The sequence below is a fragment of the Megascapheus bottae genome, chromosome 2 (genome assembly GCF_031878675.1).
Source record: "Megascapheus bottae isolate mThoBot1 chromosome 2, mThoBot2.hap1, whole genome shotgun sequence".
NCBI lineage: Eukaryota > Metazoa > Chordata > Mammalia > Rodentia > Geomyidae > Megascapheus > Megascapheus bottae.
The window spans coordinates 14,137,457-14,143,456 of NC_143510.1; positions in this window are offsets into that span (position 1 = coordinate 14,137,457).

Sequence of the window (6,000 nt, forward strand, 5' to 3'; positions counted from 1 at the left end):
AGAATGTGTTTTAACATTGGAAAGACTTCTGAACCAGTCACAAAAGAAATCCTTTTTGAAGATTCCAAATTCATTGCAATAGATTTTTAATAAACATGACCTATATTTTATGAATGTTTGCAAGTAGTATTATTACAGGAAAATTACCCTGGCTGTGTCAGTGGGGTAAAAGAAAAAATTACCATAAAGGCTAAAATCCTAGAACAGATTACACCGCCATGTGCATGTGGCAATTACAAGTTTTCTAAGATACTAATATGCTTTTGTTTATGTACAATCTGTTCAGAATCATGTTTTGGATATTGGAAAATTTTAAAGTTAGGACAAAGCAAAAACCATGGTCTATACTAACTGCAATTATTAAGTCCATCTTTAATATTTCTTCATTCTTACACTTAATATCTTTTAAGGGAACATATTGTAGTTGAAATTTTGTATGCATCCAATTGCTGTTTATATACAATAACTAAAACTAGAAAGCATTACTGAGGTAAAAGAAAAACAATTTATTCTAGGGCCAGGAGTTTGGCCTAGTGGTAGAGTGCTTGCCTGGCATTCATGAAGACCTGAGTTCGATTCCTTGGTACCACAGATATAGAAAAAGCTGAAAATGGTGCTGTGGCTCAAGTGGTAGAGTGCTAGCCTTGATAAAGCCCAATGACAGTGGTCAGGCCTTGAGTTCAAGCCCTAGGACTGGCAAACAAAATTCATACAGAGAAGAATCTGGGCCCCATCATTCATCTTTTCTATCTGTAGAGATGGCTGGTTTATCTTAAAACAAGAGTACGTATAAGACAAGAGACATATACTTCTTTGTATACTGAAGAACTTATTTTAAGTGATTTTTAATACTTCTGATGAAAGATTGTTTTGCCAAATGTGGCTTTAGAGCAGAATAATGATGATGTTTCTTTCAGTGAATCCCTTACTATGTGTCAGTTTCAGCTCATTTAGTTCTCACTACAATCTCACCAGATAAATGGTTAAAAGATAAATTTTATGTTTGCACACATGAAAACTGAGGATTAGTTTACTCAAGGTCCCAGAACTGGAAACTAGCAGGAGTAGTTTAATGATCACTTATTTAACAATTCAGGTTTATGAGATGTCCATACACAACTATACAACTACACAACTTCTAGGTATTTTAGAATAATAAACATGATTTTTTTTCTTATGAGACCTTAGTCAGCTGACTGAAATAAGCAACTTATAAGGTGAAAGCTTTCTTTTGGCTAAAATTTTTGGAGGTTTCAATTCATGACCATTTGGTCTTGTTGCTTTCACCTGTGTTGAGGCAGCACTGTTTTTTTTTCTTCTTTAAGTTGTAATTAATAGAAGGGTTACAGTTATATTCACCAGATAGAAGGTGCATTATTCACATATACTGATATCCCTTCTCATGTTTTTGTCCCCATTTCCCTTCCCCCCCATCTTGTTTTTCCCCTTCCCAATCCTATTTCTTTTTTTTATTTTTATTTTTTCATATATTTTTTATTGTAATTAATAGAAGGATTACATGATATTTGCCAGATAGATGGTGCATTAATTCCCATACATTGATACCCTTTCACATGTCTTGGTCCCCATTTCCCTCCCCCCCCATCTTGTTTTCCCCCCTTCCCTATCCAATTTCAAATAACCAAATACAAATATATCCAATATATCAGGTAACAAAGTGAGATACTGTAACAATATAAGATAACCAAGGGACTGCAAAAGAGATGAGAGATAACATAGTACCTTAAGAACAACAATCATTCATTATATGGCTTATGTTTCTATATCCTAGAGATCCTTTCATTTAGCGTCCTACTATATGGCCTTTTGTATCAAGGTTTTGCTCTATTGCAAATCTCTGCTAGGAGAACCCAAGGTTTCTACTGATTATGACAAATGAGGGAAACCATTGAGCCTAAGTTCCTTTGAGTCTGGCTTACTTCACTTAATATGCTCTTTTCTAAGTCTTTCCATTTCCTAACAAATGGGGCAATGTCATTCTTTCTGACAGCAGCATAGAATTCCATTGTGTATAAATATCACATCTTGTTGATCCACTCATCAACTGAGGGACATCTAGGTTGGTTCCATACTTTTGCTATGGTAAATAGTGCTGCAATGAACATTGTTGTGCTGGTGGATTTAGTATGGCTTTGTTTCTGGATGATTGGGTAAATGCCAAGTAGTGGAATTGCTGGGTCATAGGGGAGCTCTATGTTTAAGTCTTTTGAGGAACTGCCATACTGCTTTCCATAGTGGTTGAACGAGTTTGCACTCCCACCAACAGTGTAGTAGTGATCCCTCTTGGCCACATCCCTTCCAGCATCTGTTGTTATTAGTTTTCTTGATCCTGGCCATTCTAACTGGAGTGAGGTGGAATCTTAGAGTTGTTTTGATTTGCATTTCTTTTATGACCAGACCAATCCTATTTCAAATAAACAAATAAACGTATATACAATATACCAGATAACAAGGTAAGATACTGTAACAATATGAGAATAACAAAGGGACAACAAAAGAGATGAGAAATAACATAGTACATTAAGAACAACATTCACACATATAGCTAAATGAAAGGACCTCCAGGATAGGGAAACAAGAGGCAGCATTGTTTTAATTTACTTTTCTTTTATGTGCCTATTGACATTTCTTCATGTGTCTTCTTCAAAGAAGCCTGTTTCTCAGTCTTTAACCCAGTCTTTGGCTGAATCTGCAAATCATCTGTCAGAATATCTGGGAGAAAACCTTACACAGGGAAACTGTTTGAAAAGATGACCTTAAAAATCCCTATCTAAGTATAAGATTCTGTGAATTATAGGTCGGAGAATTCTCCATTTGGCTGAGGCTTTTGGAGGAAGAGCACTTGACAAACACTCCTGACAATATGGAATGAACTGATGATGCTAAATTGATCTTCAGAGTACATAAATCATCTCCCCTTCCCTATATATGTACAGAGTGCAGTACACAAAGAATTTCCATACCACAAAAGATCAGGGGTTTTGTTTTCTTATTAGGATGTTTGAACCTTCTTTAGAGGGGCATCCACTTTCCACTGTATCTGATTTCAAGTTGAAACTTTGAAACACAAAGCACTAGCAAGCTAGAATGTAATTACTGACAATAATGAATTAACGTCATCTTAACAAATATTTAATAATCTTTAGTAAGATAACTCTTTTTCCCAATAAGTTTTGTGTCTCATTAAATAGAAAGAACAGCCAGGCACTGGTGGCTTATGCCTGTAAGCCTAGCTATACCGGGGGCTGAGATCTGAGGGACATGGTTTGAAGCCAGCCGGGATAGAAGACCACGAGACTCAACTCTAATAAGCTACTCAGAAAAAACCAGAAACGGTGCTGTGGTTCAAACAGTAGTGTTAGCCTGGAGCAAAGGCTCAGGGGCAGCACCTAGGTCCAGAATTGAAGCCCCAGGACCAGCATAAATAAATAAATAAAACAAAAATGAACAGTGTGACCAGGAGTTTGGCCTAGTGATAGAGTGCTTATCTAGCATGCACAAAGACCCAGGTTGATTCCTCGGTACCACATTCATAGAAAAAGCTGGAAGTGGTGCTGTGGTTCAAGTTGTAGAGTGTTAGCTTTGGGAAAGTCCCAGAACAGTGCTCAGGTCCTGGGTTGAAGCCCCTGACTGGCAAAAATAATGTATAGTGTGTCTTCTAGTTGGAAAACATCAGATTGGTTTTTGTTGTGCTGTTCCTGGGGCTTGAACTCAGGGCACTGGTGTGGTCCCTCTTTTATGCTCTATCATGTGACTCATAGCTCTAATTCTGGCTTTTTTTTTCCCCAGGAAGGGCATGGGTGGGTAGTTTATTGGAGATCTGCAGATCTCAGCCTCTTGAACTGATTGCAGGCATGAGCTCATGCCCACGAGCAGGCACTAGCTCATGAACTAGTGCCCAACTCAGATATCAGATTAAAAATAATATGTTTTTTCAATACATATATCTTGTAATGTGTTGGGTCTCCTCAAGGTAAGTCCTTCTGTTCTCTTTGCAGAACATTATCCTTTGGTCTTAAATTTCTCAGGACAGTACACACTAAAGTAAAAAAAATCTCTGGAACTGTAATTCAAGGGCAAAAGAGAACATAAGGTCTGAATAAAAGAAAAGAATTGGAGTCCTACAACCCAGAAGGTTGTTATATGGTCCTGGCATCTCAAGTCATAGCTGTGGAGGAAGCCAATTCCTGAGGTGAAAGCCATAGGGAAGGAATTAAAGCAATTTCAAATGTCTTACTCAGCACATGCTGTTATTCATGCAGAAGTGGGGCTATCACTAAGACTCAACATGTTGCCTCAGTGCCAGCTGCAGTTCATATGACTAATAGAGAGATCCTTGAAAGGACTAATTGCTAAAAGATGAGACACCCATATTGGGTTTGGATGAGCAAATCTATGTATATAAAATTTTTAAATTAGGAAAAACTTTGAGATTGTGTGTGCATGTATATGTAGGTGTGTGTGTGGTGTGTGTGTGTGTGTGTGTGTGTGTGTGTGTGTGTGTGTGTGTAGGGTGTAGGGTTTGATGCTTGTTTGGCTCCCTCTTCAACCCCACACAAGGCTAGTATTCTACCACTCAAGTCACAGATTGGAGGCATGAATAGATTAGTAATTGTGCCAGCCTTGAGCAGAAAAACTGAGTGAACATGAAGCACATGAGTTCAAGCCCCATACCAGCAAGTAAGCGAGAAAGAAGAGAGAGAATGAGGAAAGGAGGGAAAAAGAAAGAAGGATGAGGGAGGGAAAGAGGAAGGAAAGAAAGAAGGAAGGAAGGAAGAAAATCTTTAATGCAGACGACAAGGCTTTTCTGTTTGGTTCTTTGGTGGGTATCAGCAAATCCTGGAAAATTCAGACATTTCAGTGACATTAGGTCTGGGCAGGAAGCTACACAGCTGCAGCTGCTGCTGTTCCTACATAATGATTAAGCTGAGAAATGAGAATGCTCTTGGAACTGTCTATTCCTTGCCTTAAACATGGAATCCCCTCTCCATCAACATTTGGATGTCATTTGGTGAATGTTCCAGTATAATTTTCAGAAGTGCATTGTCTTCACAGTTGCATCTGCATTCCTCAGTCTGGCTTAGCAATTGGAAGAAAGCTAATGAATCACATCGTTCCATTCCACTGCTAGTGCTGCTCTGCTCTTCTGTTTATCAAGGAGAAACAACCATCCATGTATACATTCTTCAGAAAACTCTTTCGCAAATGGTCACCAACTGGGTCAGGAGCATAACCTAGTGGTAGAGTGCTCATGCAAGAAGCCTTGGGTTTGATTCCTCGATACCACATACTCAGAAAAAGCTGGAAGTGGTGCTGTGGCTCAAATGGTAGAGCACTAGCCTTGAGCAAAAAGTGTCCAAGGACAATTCTCCTAGCAGAGGATCACAATACCTCAAAACTTATGTATATAATATGGTCATACAGGATGTGACTAAATAAAATGAACTCTAGATTATGGAAATAAAAGGTTTATTTTTGTAAGTGTTGTTCTTAATGTACTATGTGAAGTTATTTCTCTTCTTTTTTTCATTTATGGTTAATCTCATGTGGTTACTGTATCTGACTTTGTTACCTGGTATACTGTATATACACTTATTTGTTTATTTGAAATAGGGAAAGAGAGGGAAACAAGATGACTGGGAGGGGGAGAGGGAGGGAAGAGGGACAGAAACATGAGAAGGGGCATCAAGATTCGAGAAGTAATGTACCCACTATATGCAAATGTAACTGTAACATCTCTATACATTATCCTGAAAATAAAATACAATTAAAGAATAGATAAGATAAATATGGATAAGAAAAAATAGAGTTTTGGGGAAAAAGAGTTGTTATCTTGCCGAAAATATCCTTAACAGAGTAACACTTTGCTTATTGAGTGGTATTATGAAAAATCAAATTTGGTTACAAAAGAATGTTCCAGATAAACTGAATTTTGACTTCAAGTAAAAAAAAGTGTTCAAGGACAGTGCCCAGGCCCTA